The following is a 15,232-nucleotide window of genomic DNA, read 5'->3' as shown; positions in this document are numbered from 1 at the left end:
TGAAAAGGATACTTGTGTAACAGAAGAAAATTGAATGCAATTCACATTTGAAAAGAAGACGACAATTAATATTGGTACCATAATAGAGGGATAATATTTCTAAAGCCTTTTGCACCATCTCGAAAGGCATGTCAACCCATTAACATGTACTGCCAATGCTGAACGGGCAGGGAACCAAGACAGGCAAAAGCTGCAATGTCATTAAAACGGCAACCACCATTATTCCAAAACGTTGAGGTAAACCTCAGAGGAAACAAGATCCTATTAGTGATTTTAACAAATTCCTAACAGTTTGAAACTAAGATTTAAAAATGTAGTAATTACAAATCTAACCATCTGCAGCTATAAATTGACAATGTTTGTCGATAGATACTAAGAGGGAAAACATTCTTTTGACTACAATTTGCCCATAAGAGTTTAAGTGACACCAAAATTGGAAATAAACAGAAATGCTGGGACTACTTGCATGTCAGCAATGGGTGTAGACCCTTGATCGTACCATTCATCTATAACATTTACCAAAGAGAAAATGCTGGAAAATCTCAGCAGGTTTGGCATCTGTTTCGAGTCCAGATGACCCTGACAAAGGCTCACATGGACTCGAAACATAAGCTCTTTTCTCTCCCTACAGATGCTGCCAGACCTGCTGAGATTTTTCAGCATTTTCTCTTTGGTTTAAGATTCCAGCACCCGCAGTAATTTGCTTTTATATAATATTTTCCAACTCTTTTGAAATGACAACCGTTTTGTTCTTGTAGATGCTGCCTGGCCTGTTTTGTTTCCAAATTCCAGCAGCTATAATATTTAGCTTTTTATTCAAAAATTCAATTGTGGCGTATAAAACTTTTTATTCTTTCACACGATGTGGCATTGCTGGCTAGTCCAGCATTCATTGCCCATCCTTAATTTGTATAATAGTAAATCTGTTTATGAACTTGTAGGAAGAACAGATGGTACTAGATGGCACTCTTGTTCTCGTTTCTTCAGCAGTAAGATTATTTACCAGACTGAGAAATCCTTTGTTACCAACAGAGGGCATGTACATTCTGATACATGGGAATATAGTTACAGTAAATCTGGAATTCTTTGTATAGTAATGACAAAGTGAAGCATTGAATCGGGGTCAAAAAGTGAGTAAATTTGAGTGAAGTGTCTCAAATCACCAAATAATGATCTTTAATTGTGTCACAAGTAGGCTTACATTAACATTGCAATTAAGTTACTGTGAAAATGTCCTAGTCCCCATCCTCCAGCGCCTGTTAGGTACACAGAGGGAGAATTCAGAATGTCCCAACTCACCTAACAAGTACGTCATTCGGGACTTGCGGGAGGAAATCAGAGCACCCGGAGGAAACCCACGCAGACACTGGGAGAATATACAGACTCCGCACTGACAGTGACCCAAGCCGGGAATCGAACCCGGGTTCTTGGTGCTGTGAAGCAACAGTGCTAATCACTGTGCTGCCTTCTTGTACATAAAATAGTTTCAGGTTCCAAACCTTCATTTCTTTCCTGGGCAAATACTGTTGACAGAAATATATAATCTCCGGGTTTCCAAAAAAGCTTTAAAATTTTTTTTAGAGTATCTAATTTCTTTTTCAACTAAGGGACAATTTTGAGTGGCCAATTCACCTGCCCTGCACATCTTTGGATTGTGAGGGTGAAACCCACGATGAGAATGTGCAAACTCCCCAGGTCCTCAACACCGCGAGGCCGCAGTGCTAACCACTGCGCCACCCTATCCAAGTACCAATGTAAACAATGAAGAGCAACCACTGAAAACATTTTTTCCAGTGGTGGAACTGAGATGCTAATTTTTTTTATTATGTCTCTTTGTTTAGCAAAATGCAGGTTCTCAAATTACAATAGAAACAAAGATGCGAGCAAAGTGCTCAACAAACTTTGAAAAATGCATTTATTTTTCTGTTAGCGCACTGATGATCCAGGAATCCTTGATGGAAAAGGACTGGAATTCTCCACTTAATCCCCTCCTCTAGTTACATTCACTTTAATTCTGATACCCACAATATAATATTGACTACGTTTCAATAGTAGCTCTGTGCTGATGGAAATTGTTCTTTAAATTTAGAGCACCCAATTCATTTTTAAACCAATTAAGGGGCAATTTAGCATGGTCAATCCACCTGCACATCTTTGGGTTGTGGGGGCGAAATCCACACAAACATGGGGAGAGTATGCAAACTCCACAGTGACCCAGAGCCAGGATTGAACCTGGGACCTCAGCGTCGTGAGGCAGCAGTGCCACACTGCTGCCCTCCCGATGCAATTTTTAACTCTTGGGTGATTCATCCCCACCCCTACAGATTTCACTTGATGATTTATAGATTAGTTTCTGAGACGATCAAATGCATGGATTGTGGTTTTGCTGGAATATTTGTTGCAACTGAGATTGAGTTTAAAACTCTTTTGGCTTGATACAAACCTAGAACACTTGAAATTGTTTCTGAGTGGAAACATGGTGCAGAATTTTGTACGTATGATACTTTTAATGGGTATGGTTCCATGCAGGTTATCAAATTATGAGTTGGTCATACAGGAGTGCTGTGAGTATTTATTTTCTTAACCTGAGGCATTATGGCAGCTGTACCCACCTTTGCTGAGACCAGTTAACTCAGTAGCTCAGCACCAATGTCTGTGTGGTAAGTGAAAATAAGTGAAGGCAGACAATGAAATAAAATAGTCTTTGTACAAATCATGCATTAAAGATTGCATTTTGTTTTTAAAAAAGCACCTCCATTTTTTTTCTTGCCAAAGCTGATATATATTATTGGCAAATGAAAGTTTACATGAATAGCAGTCCACTGGCTTCATCAGGTGCCCCACCATGCAAAATTGCAAGTGGCAACAGAGGAAATTTGAATTGTACCTTCCATCTACCTTAGCATGGATAAGTTAGTTTTCAGGATACCATGCCGCATACAGTTGTAATTAAGAACCAATGTACTCATGAAGCTCCTGTTTGGTAGCATTAATAGTATAACGCACTTCATCATTGAAATTACTTTTGGCACATCAAGCTCTTTAGAAACAATTTCAAGTGTTCTAGGTTTGTATCAAGCTAAAAGAGCTTTATAAGGTAGATGGAAGATACAGTTCAAATTTCCTCTGTTGCCACAAGCTAAAAGAGCTTTAAACTCAATCTCAGTTGCAACAAATATTCCGGCAAAACCACAATCCATGCATTTGATCGTCATAGATCATAGAATTTACAGTGCAGAAGGAGGCCCAACGAGTCTGCACCAGCTCTTGGAAAGAGCACCTTACCCAAGCCCACAACCCCACCCAACACTAAGAGCAATTTTGGACACTAAGGGCAATTTAGCATGCCAATCCATCTAGCCTGCACATCCTTGGACTGTGGGAGGAAACCGGAGCATCCAGAGGAAACACACACAAGGGAGAACGTGCAGACTCCACACAGTCAGTGACCCAAGCCGGGAATTGAACCTGGGACCCTGGAGCTGTGAAGCAATTGTGCTAACCACTATGCTACCATGCTGCCCATTTGATACTACATACCTATTAATTTCCAAGGAAGCAGTCATTTTCAGCATTTGCAATAAAAGCAACTGCTAATCATAGCAACATATGGTGTACAATTCTGTGACATGGGAACATGTGCGGAACTTCGGCCAAACACATCTATTGCAGATCTCTATTCACAGTCCTATTTCCCCACATAGACTTTTTAACTTCATGCCCAAAGAGAACATTTTTACATTTAGAGTACCCAAATCTTTTTTCCAATTAAGGAACAATTTAGCATGGGCCAATCCACCTACCTGACACATCTTTGGGTTGTGGGGCTGAGACCCACACAGACACGAGGAGAATGTGCAAACTCCACACAGTGACCCGGGGCCGGGGTTGAACCCAGGTTCTCGGCGCCATGAGACAGCAGTGCTAACCACTGCCCCATATGCCGCCCTCCCCAGAGAATATACACCAAACTATTTAGGGTATTATATGACCAAGGTGGACTTTCATAACTCATTAAGTCAGTAATCACGTTGGAAACACCATAATATTAATTTATCTCTCAAAAGGGATTTTCTATAAAAAGCTAACTATATTTTTCTTGTCATGGATTTTCATATCTCTACTGATCTTGCTGACTCTTGTGCTCCAAATTCTGTTGCTGCCAGTCCTATTACTGGTGTTCTGCTTTGTTCACCGTCCTGCTCCAGGTATCTTCTCTACATCCCAATAATGTAAATTCTAAATTGGGCAGCACGGTAGCACAAGTGGATAGCACTGCGTCCCAGGTTCGATTCCCCGCTGGGTCACATCTGTGCGGAGTCTGCACGTTTTTCCCTTTTCTGCGTGGGTTTCCTCCGGGTGCTCTGGGTGTCCTCCCAGTTCACAAACGTGCAGGTTAGGTGAATTGGCCATGCTAAATTGCCCTGTGTCCAAAAAGGTGAGGAGGGGTTATGGTGGAAGTGAGGGCTTAAGTGGTCGGTGCAGGCTCGATTGGCCTCCTTCTGTACTGTATGTTCTATGTATCTATGTAAACTTGTGCAGTTTTAAAATTTGCAATTGCTACTGCTATTAGATCTTTTGTGCAGGCCATTTAATAATGCCCCATGGAACCTGGGCCATCTTCACAGGTTCTCTTGCTGAAGAAATTGGCAAAACAGATGCTGAATTTTGAGGACCTTTCAACTCATCGTAAAATCATAGCAACATATGGTCGGCAGAAGTCTACGTATTTACATTGCGTAACATTGCCCTATTATGTAGGTTCTTTTTGTTTTATTTTCATGTACTAAATGATCTGTTTCAGTTGCTCATAGAAAAATACTTTTCATGGTACCTCAATACATGTGACAATAAACAAATCCAAATTTTATGCTCTGGTTCTTTCATATGCTTAAAAATGCAGTTCTCTTTAAATATATGCAGTTTGTCGAAAGAAAACAATGAGAATGTAAGATAACTTGAGCCACAGTGCAGCATGGTGGCACAATGGTCAGCACTGCTGCCTCACAGCACCAGGGACCCAAGTTTGATTCCGCCCTCGAGTGACTGTGAAGCTTGCATGTTCTCCCAATATCTGCGTGGGTTTCCGTCGGGTGCTTTGTGGAGTTCCCTCCCTGTCTAAAAATGTGTAGATTAGGTGGATTGCCAATGCTAAAAATTGCCCCCGAGTGTCCAAAGATATGCTAGTTAGGTAAGGTTTTAGGGACAGGACATGGGAGTGAGCCTAGTTAGGCTGCTCTTTTGGTGCAGACTCGACGGGCCGAATGGTCTCCTTCTGTACTGTAGGGATTCTATGGGAATGCTTGCAGAATGAAGAATTTTCTGAACTGTACAGAAAATTTGGAAAACCAAGGCCTTTTCTTCATTCTTGAACATTTTTAAAAAAGAAATAAAGTATGAAGATTTTTTTGAATTGCGATCACTGACTAGTGCCGCTAATTTCGGCCCACACTTGAGAAAAACGAAGGATGCGGAGTAATATCTCAGCTCTACAAGCTCTGAACAAAATGAACTCGGTTGGTCTCAATTCAGTTGCTCGAAGTGTGAGCCCACATGATTAAGCAAAGCAGGAGATGCAAATGAGTATCTGAAGCTGATATTGGGTACTCGTTTCCACAGGAAAAGTTCCAACATCTTAGAACTTTAAAAAAAAAGTAAACTGGAGAGCGAGCATTCACGTTTTTCTTAAAAAAAATGCAAATAGTCGTTTAAAATAATCAAACCAGAATTATTGGAATTACTTTGCAGATGGATAATGAGGTGGCTCCTCTGTCCCTCCAGAGAGAAATTTGTCTGAAAACACGGAGAGCGCCTGTCATGCATTAGTAAACTGAATGTACGGAACGTGTTTTTTTTTTAAAAGTCAGAGCCGCTTTTCTCCCCCACCCACCCCCCAATCAGAAATCGGAAAACAAGGTTTCCTGAACGTTTCAAACCCAAGGCTTAAAGCTGAGCTTACTTCTCCCGGTCACGTAAATAACCAGCCCCAAAAAAGTACTTTGGGAAGGTGACATTGTTGCTTAAAAGCGTTCAATTCACTGCATGGGAGAGGAGCGCTAAATGCGAAAAACGGCTAGACGAGCATTATGAAACCGGTAGTGTTGATGGAGAGGAAGGAGCGGGAAAGAAAGAAAGCTGCCGCAGTGTCTGTCAGGCGATGACGACAATGAAGATGGAAATGGCGGACAGCACAGGATTCACACAATCTTTACACTGCTGCGGCAGGCCATTCGGCCCACCGAGTCTGCACTGGACAGTCGAAAGAGCCCCGCACGCCGCTTCTCAGAAAGCGACCCACACCGCCAGGAGGGAGAGGGAGGGGGGAGGGGGGAGGGGGGAGGGGGGGGGGGGGGGGGGGGGGAAGAAAAAACCAAAACACCGCAGGAGAAAAAATTCGCGCGCAAAGTAACGGCTGCGTCTGTCGAATTTAAAATCCGGTCACGGCGCAAAGCGCGGGACTTTTTTTCCATTATTTTTTTCCCCCCTTTGAAGTGACCCGACCGCGGAGTTGCTCTCCTCTCGGAGTCGAGGGGAGGGAAAACAAAAGGTGACTCGGGAGCCGGTTGGAGGAGGGAGTTGGAAGAGACTCCATGCTGCCCCTCAGTGAAAGGAAAAAGAAAACCACTCACCGCCAAGATGGCGCTGGACGCTTTCCTCCAACCCTGCCCCCAGCCGACATTTTGTCTCCGCCATGAGCCACACAATGTTCCTTTGCGGCAGCTCCTTCTGGCCGACATCTCCCTCAAACACAAAAGGAAAGATAGCCCGCCGCCACCTCTTCGCCTCGGATCCCACTCTCCCTTGAACGATTTGATTTTAAAATTAACTAGGACAAATTTCCACCGAGGCCTTCCTAAAGCTCAACACGACGGGGGAAACCCTCGTGGCCTAAGTGCGGCCTCCTCGCGGCCTACCAACCGCCACTGCTCCTAACGGCCGCTCTCGAGCTGCCGCGCGAGCGCCCGCCGGCTGCCCCCCGCCAGGGGAAGCGGTCCCGGAGAGAGATGGCCCAGCGGCCGCGGCGGCGCCCTTGCCCTTACCTGGTGAGTCAGCCTGGCCGCCGGTGGCCCGATTTCGGGACGTTTCGCTTCCCTTGTTGGCTGGCAGGCTCAGCCTTTCCTGGCTGGGCCGAGCGCTGGAGGGTCGGGTCGGGCCTAGCCCTGCCAATCAGGCTTTGTTGTTTGATGGCTGCGGGGAGGAGGAGGAGGGGCTGACTCGACTCGACTCTGCTCCTCGCTCCCGCCGCCGTCGTAATACGTAACGTCAGAGCCTAACCCCCAGGAAAATGCGGAAGAAGCAAGTGTGGTCAGGCCAGAGCTGGGAAAGCAGCAAAAAAACGCAGATATTTAACGTCCCCATCAGCGGCGGCCGCTCAACCCAAGCCCCGGGACTCTGCCCGCGGCCGAAGCTGGGCGAGCTCGTCGATTTTATTTTTCTCTCCTTTTCGCGGGTCAGAATGATGAATTGAAACGCGCGTGTTCGTACGGCTGCAACTTGTCAGAAGCTAAAACCCCGCTTTATAAGTGAAATGGTAGCCCACCCCAGCGCAGGGATCGGTTCGTCTAAATCTTTTGTAGAGACGGAGGAGTTTAAAATGTGCGTGTGTGAAAAGAACCGGCATTCCAAAACTCAACAAGCCGACCGGGTTGTAGGGAGAATAATCTCGGTTAGTCGAGCACTAAAGCAGCTGGTCCAGGCACCCGGCTCCTTTGTGTATATTTTGTTTTGTCCCCGTGCCGGGGAAATGGGTTCACTTCCTTCATCTTCATTAACAAACCCGCGCCCGCCATTTTCCATTCCTCCGTCCACCATTTTAATTAACCTAAGCTTAATTCCCATATTTTTAAGTGATATCCCACCGCCTCCGTACCACCTTTCGTGATGGATGATAGCACATGATTAAATTGAAGAGAGTCATACATAAACCCAATATTTAATCTCTCTTCACCCACCCCCACATTGACCTCAAGTTTGAGGGTAGGCGGAGAGTAAATGGGAGGCCAGCCATTCAAGTTTGGAGGTGACAGAGACCCAAATGAGGGTTTGAAAAGCAGATCAGTTGAGCCAGGGCAGAATTGGAAGTGAGAGAAGTCTGTTAAGAGAATGAGGGGAGATATAATGTACTGTGGTTAGAATTACAAAATATGCTGCTCTGGTGCTCTTGTTAAGGGCAGAAACATGATTGGAATGATTCAGATGGGATGTTCATTTGAAAAGACAGCATGGAAGGTAGTGATTAGGGTTTTGCAAGGGTGGGGGTATGGTACCTGTAGCAAACAAAACGTTTATAATTTTAACTAATGTACCAGCTGCATATTGTGTGGCAAGCAGTTTAAATTGAATTAGGTTGGGAACAGAAGATGGATCACGTAATCAAATTGGGCTTGGAGTCAGCGTGGGAAGAAATGGTAGGGAAACATGGGTTCAGAGTGAAAGTCCGGGGAGGTGAATTGATTTTTGTGATGATTTTCTTACACTTGTTGAAGTGATGATGGGAGATGTACGTTTAAGGAGGCTGTTGGTATTGGAGAAAATATGCTGTGGATTATCTTTGCTCTCCAGGAAGCAAGCAATTTTGCAGACCTGAGTACTTTGTTCATCAGCTTGTGGATGAATGGTGAATCTATTTGATACAGTCAAGTTTACAAGACAAGAGTGAATGAAGATGGAGGTCATACCAAGGAAATAAATGGGACGGAAGAGTGTAAACTTTATTAGGAATTAAGGTACCCAATAGGTTGAAGAAATCAGTTGCATAAGTATGGGAAAAATGATCCAAAATCTAGCTTGATAAATGGTTTCAGAGAGAATCTTTTCCAGAGCTGGATACAGAGGAAGTATATTGAAATGGGGTGGATGTGTTGAGGAATACAACGTTTTATTGTAGATAGCTTTGATGGTGAGCATGGCTATGGAGTAGCGCGGCCACTGGAGATGTCAAACTTAGGTTTGGGCTTATAATGCGAGTAAGACAGTTTATATAAAAGGAGATGTGAAAGGGGCAATTGAGACTGGTGAAGTCAAAGGAGAGATGTGAAGGATTGAATTCACTCCCAAGTCAGTGCAGAGGCTGAGGGAGGATATCTTGGATAAACCTGGTGGGTTTGGAGTACGCTTTTAGAGTGAAAATTTCATAGAATCCCTACAGTGGAGAAGGAGGCCATTTGGCCCATTGAGTCAGTAGCAACCCTTCGAAAGAGCACCCAACCTAGGCCCAATCCCCCACCCCATTCCTGTTACCCCACCTTAAGGGGTATTTTAGCATAGCCAATCCACCTAACCACATCTTTGGACTGTGGGAGGAAACTGGAGCACCCATAGGAAACCCACGCAAACAGGGCAGGGAGGATGTGCAAGCTTCACACAGACAGTCACCCGAGGTCGGAATCAAACGCGGATTCCTGGTGCTGTGAGGCAGCAGTGCGATGTACCGTGCCACCCCAAAATCAATATGCTGGAAGGAGGAGTGGCTAAGATGTGAGTTTTTTAGGGCTGCATTGCCACTTTAGTTATACGTATAAGCCAATTATATCTAGATTTTGGTACAAGCTTTCGTATTAAACATATTTTATTACGAACATGCATCACAACAGGTTACAGCAAATAAACACCCCGGGAGGCATACTTCCTAACAATCAACAGTTTGTACAACTTCTCCCTTGCCCCCTGCGACGAACAGCTCCTCAAAGGAGAGGAGATTCACTAGGTTAATCCCAGAGCTGAAGGGGTTGGATTATGAGGAGAGGTTGAGTAGACTGGGACTGTACTCCTTGGAATTTAGAAGGATGAGGGGGGATCTTATAGAAACATTTAAAATTATGAAGGGAATAGATAGGATAGATGCGGGCAGGTTGTTTCCACTGGCGGGTGACAGCAGAACTAGGGGGCATAGCCTCAAAATAAGGGGAAGTAGATTTAGGACTGAGTTTAGGAGGAACTTCTTCACCCAAAGGGTTGTGAATCTATGGAATTCCTTGCCCAGTGAAGCAGTTGAGGCTCCTTCATTACATGTTTTTAAGGTAAAGATAGATAGTTTTTTGAAGAATAAAGGGATTAAGGGTTATGGTGTTCGGGCCGGAAAGTGGAGCTGAGTCCACAAAAGATCAGCCATGATCTAATTGAATGGCGGAGCAGGCTCGAGGGGCCAGATGGCCTACTCCTGCTCCTAGTTCTTATGTTCTTATAAACATGGTCACAAACATCCCCCACTTTTTCTCAAACCCCTCTGTTGAGCCCCTTAACTCAGACTTTATCTTCTCCAACGCAGCAAGTCGTACAGGTCACCCAACCAAGCCCCTGCCCCAGTGGCGATGTCGACCGCCATTCCAGTAAAATTAGCTGCCGGGCAATCAGAGAGTCAAAGGCCACAACATCGGCCTTCCTCCTCTCCATGAGCTCCGGCTTCTCTGAAACCCCAAATATTGCCACCAAATGGTCTGGGTCCACTTCCTCCCCCACTATCGTGGCTAGGCCTGCAACCATTCCTGCCCTGAATCTCCCAATTTTTCACAACCCCAGATCTTGGGCTGGGTTCTCTGTTCTGGAAACCAAATCCCCCACGTCAGCGTGAAAACGATGGTGTTTTACGCCAGGAGAACTGGCGCAAAACACCCACCGATTCCCTGTTCCAGGGGGGTGGTCCAGCAGCCTGGAGTGTTGCCAGGTCCTGGCTCTGCATGCGCACAGCGGCGGTCTGCAGCAGCCGCACCATGCTTCATGGCGGATGCAACCCGCAGACCCGGCCCACAAAATAGTCTCTCCCCCCCCCCCCCCCCTTTCGGCTGGCTTGCACGTCCTGGTTGCCTACCACAGTGCCCCCTGCCCTGAATAATGCCCTCCCTGCTGACCTTATCCTCCCCCACCCAAACAAAGACGATTCCTAAACTCCAGGCTACCTCCCCGAAAGCAAACAAGCAAATGCTAAACACAAACAGTCCCATAAAACAGGAGGGGAGGATCAGAACATCCATCCCCACATAAACCCTTCACCCCTACCACCCCTTACAATCCCAACAGTAAACAGAAGACCCAAAAAAGGACCCCCTCCAAATCGGAGGGGATGAAAATACCCCAATACCTACTCCCACTTCAAACATGTTCATCCCCAGTTTATAGTCCGTAATGAAGTCCTTGGCCGCTTCTGGGGTCTCAAAGTAATACTCTCGGCCTTCAAACATCACCGATAATTTTGCCAGGTAGAACACCAAAAAACCTGATCTGCCGCCAGTACAGCACCGCCTTGTAGCCTGCCCGCCATTTCGCCAACTCGGCTCCAAAGTGCTGATATATTCAAACCATGTTCCCCTCCCATTCGCAGGTGCGCTTCAGACTGTCCCAACTCAAAATTTTCTCCAGGGACCTGTGAGCTTGGTCCACTTCAGGGGCCTTATCTAGCACCCCTTCTGCCACCAGCTCCACCAGCATCTTCGAGACGAACCTGTGGCATTCGCACCTTCCACTCCTTCAGGCAGGCCCACCATTCGCAGGTTCTGCTTTCTCGAGGTATTTTCCTTCTCTGCCTTTGCCCTCAACGTTTTACAACCCCACCTCTGCCTTTAGTGCCAACACACGATCGCTGTGGTCCAAGATCTCATTCAATCTCTCGAATCTGCGACCCCTGCACGTCCAAGCACTTCTGCACCCGCTCCATCGAACTCTTCAGGGGTGCCACAGCTTCTTCAATGGCCTTCGAACGATCGTCCCACATTTCCTTCCTCTGCTGGCAGAATTCCTCCTTAATAAAAGCCACTAACTGCTCCATCTGGGGCTTTCCACCTTGCACCAGCCCTTCCCCCTCCGCCATCCTTACACCGGCTGCTGCGCCATAGGTTTCATCCAACTCTTTGGCCAGGTCTCTCAGTCTTCTGCCGGGTCTGATAACCAGTGGACATGCCACTTCTGGGAGGTAGCATGGTGGTTAGCATAAATGCTTCACAGTTCCAGGGTCCCAGGTTCGATTCCCGGCTGGGTCACTGTCTGTGCGGAGTCTGCACGTCCTCCCCGTGTGTGCATGGGTTTCCTCCGGGTGCTCCGGTTTCCTCCCACAGTCCAAAGATGTGCGGGTTAGGTGGATTGGCCATGCTAAACTGCCCTTAGTGTCCTAAAAAATAGGGGGGGGGTTACTGGTATAGGGTGGATACGTTGGCTTGAGTAGGGTGATCTTTGCTCGGCACAACATTGAGGGCCGAAGGGCCTGTTCTGTGCTGTACTGTTCTATGTTCTAACCTTCAACTACCCCATTTCATCGAAATTCCGCCCAATATCGGGTAAAATGAGCCAATTCCTCTGCCTTTGAGCAGGAGCAGCCCTGAGTATGACCCCTCACAGTTCATACAGGTCCCTGAGGCAGAAACTGACAGCTGGGGAGGTGCCGTGGGTGGTGATCGTGAGACTCCACAAATTTGTGGAGAAAGAGAATATTTTGCTTTGGGCCAGGGAGAAGCGCACCTGCGAATGGGAGGAGAACAAGGTCCGAATATATCAGGACTTGAGCTCAGTCGGTAAAATGGCGGGCAGAGTACAAGGTCATGGCTGCCACCGGAATTTTTTTACAAGCTTAAGTAACTTGATTACAGCAAGTTTTAATAAATTCACATTATACCGTAAGTTGGGGGGAAAGTAAATTAGTTTGAGATTTACATAGTAAAGGACTTGCATAAAATAAGGCATATGAACTTTTTAAAATTTGGAGTATAATTTTTTTCCCCCAATTAAGGGGCAATCTAGCATGTCAGTCCACCTAGCATGCACATCTTTGGGTTGTGGAGATGAGACCCACGCAAACACTGGGAGAATGTGCAAACTACACAGGGACAGTGGCCTGGGGCCAGGATCGAATCGGGGTCCTCAGCACCGTGAGACAGCAGTGTGGACGACTGCGCCATCATGCCAACCACAAATCAATGTTTATCAATTCAACAAAGTTTCTTTAAACTTACTTGAAATCTGCAATAGCCTATAAGCTGCAGCTGACTCTGCATTTCAACAGAAGGCTGCAAATACATCAATTTAAATCATGCTGCGAGAAAAAAAGTTCCTCTTGGACTAGATTCACTAAATTAGAAATACAGACTCACTCTTGTTTCTCCTCTCCACAGATGCTGCTTGACCTGCTGAGTTTGTCCAGCATTTTCTGCTTTTACTTCAGATTTCCAGATCTGCAATATTTTGCTTTCATTTAGTCAACTAAATTACAACTTTTGCTGAGTTGAATTACTGAATAAGGTATAAGACATGAGTAAGGACTTCATTTCATAGGGTACTTACAAAGTTATTCTGTTAAGTTAACCCATTGAAGGGATTCTTCTTCAAAATAAGAGGTGACCATGTTTCCAGGGCCATATTAGTGGCGTAAGATTATTGAAACTACTTTGACATGAAAGTAACTTTACAGAATTATGATGCAGCTTTTTTTTTTAAATTTAGCGTACCCAATTATTTTTTCCAATTAAGGGGCAATTTACTGTGGCCAATCCACCTATCCTGCACATCTTTTGGGTTGTGGGGGCGAAACCCACGCAGACACAGGGAGAATGTGCAAACTCCACACGGACAGTGACCCAGGGCCCAGATTCGAGCCCGGGTCCTCAGCACCGTAGGCAACAATGCTAACCACTGTGCCACCATGCTGCCCACATGATGCAGCTTTTAACCCATTTAAGGTCCTTGCTCAGAATTCAAGATGGAGTGCATGAAACAGGGGGACATGAGTTATCTCAAAGTGACTGCAAGTACTCAATGCTGCAAGACGCTTAGATTGGGCATTATTGAATTAAAATTGATCAAATATATTGATCCAGTTCCAGTACAAAAAGAAGCACTTTCATTTATATAAGAACTTGAGTATTGTGAGCAGGAGTTGATTATGTGGCCACTCAAGCCTATTCTGCTATTTAATATGATTGTGACTGATTTGCTTCAACTCTATTTTTTTCATAATCTCTCCGTGATTCCCCAAGACCCCTAAAAATCTGCATATCCCAGCCTTGAAGATGGGAGCATCCACAACTTTCTGGAGTAAATAATTCCAAAGATTCTCAATTGTGAGTGAAGAAATTGCTCCTCAGTTCTGAACGATAGACCCCTTAACATAAGGCTGCAGACCCATGTTCCAATTTCCCCATCCAAGGGAAGCAAACTCTGCCCCTCCCATTCTAAGCTCTATGGAGTAGAAGCCCTATTTACTCAACCCCTCATCTCAGGAAAAACCTCATGCCAGGCACTAATCCAGTGAATCTTTGTTGTCTCACCTCCAAGACAAGTATATCCTTTAGATTTGGAGTACAAAACTACAGTACTCCCTAAGTGTGGTCTCACCAACGCTTTACAATTGCAGGTAGACCTTGTATTCCAATCCCTGTGTAATTAAGGCCAACATGATACTGCTTTCCTAATTATTTGCTGTACCTGCATGCTAACTGTGTTCTTTGTACAAGTCTCTGAACATCATCATTTAAAAGTTCCACACCCTTAAAAAATATTCTGCATTCTATTACTACCAAGTAAGAAGTCTTACAACACCAGGTTAAAGTCCAACAGGTTTGTTTCAAATCACTAGCTTTTGGAGCACTGCTCCTTCCTCAGATGAATGAAGAGGTATGTTCCAGAAACATATATATAAACAAAGGTCAAAGATGCAAAAATGAGTTTCTTATTCTGCACGTCACTCATTATACCATGTCAATTTGAAATGCCATTTACCTGTGCTTTCTGTCCATTAAACAACCCTCTATATGCTAAAATGTCTCTCCTTCTCCCCCCCCCCCCCCCCCCAACGCCATGAACCCTTACATACAACCTTTTTTGTGGCATTTCCTTGAATGCCTTCTGAAAATCCAAGTATTTTTGTTATACACTTATGCCCTCAAAAATCACCGATAAACTTACAAAACACAATTTCCCGTTTGTAAAACCATGTTGACCCTGACAATATAATTTTCTAAGTGCACTGTTAAGACTTAATAGATTTTAGCATTTTAAGACGTCCGGTTAACTTGCCTATAGGTTATTTCTATACTATATTGCTGATCCCCCACAGTTCTTTTCAGCCAATTAAGCACTTGTGAAGTGCTGTTGTAATGAAGGAAACAAACATGTAAAGCAATGATGTGTAACTCAGGCTAGTGAGTGAACCATATGAGTGACACTCCTTCGTTCCCCTCAAGGGCTGCAAGATTGAAATCAGGCTTATTCGCTAACCATGACCACATGAATAAGATTTAATATATGCTGA

At 45.0% G+C, this 15,232-nt stretch overlaps 1 protein-coding gene across 5 annotated transcripts in view; it reads right to left on the bottom strand.

The window, feature by feature from the left end:
* Positions 1-7,744, bottom strand: part of LOC119969053 (zinc finger X-chromosomal protein-like) — a 46,737-nt gene extending 38,993 nt beyond the window's left edge. For 2 of the 5 annotated variants that reach the window (XM_038802227.1, XM_038802229.1), the window contains exon 1: positions 7,041-7,739. The gene's annotated coding sequence lies outside the window, so the exon portion shown is untranslated. Of the gene's footprint in view, positions 1-6,629; positions 6,921-7,040 lie in introns of those variants that run through there. The other 3 variants (XM_038802231.1, XM_038802230.1, XM_038802228.1) reach the window with 3 other exon arrangements.
* Between the last annotated feature and the right edge of the window lie 7,488 nt (positions 7,745-15,232).

Source organism: Scyliorhinus canicula, chromosome 7 (genome assembly GCF_902713615.1).
Source record: "Scyliorhinus canicula chromosome 7, sScyCan1.1, whole genome shotgun sequence".
Lineage (NCBI taxonomy): Eukaryota > Metazoa > Chordata > Chondrichthyes > Carcharhiniformes > Scyliorhinidae > Scyliorhinus > Scyliorhinus canicula.
Note: the sequence above shows the minus strand (reverse complement) of the source record. Positions and strands in the feature narration are given on the sequence as shown.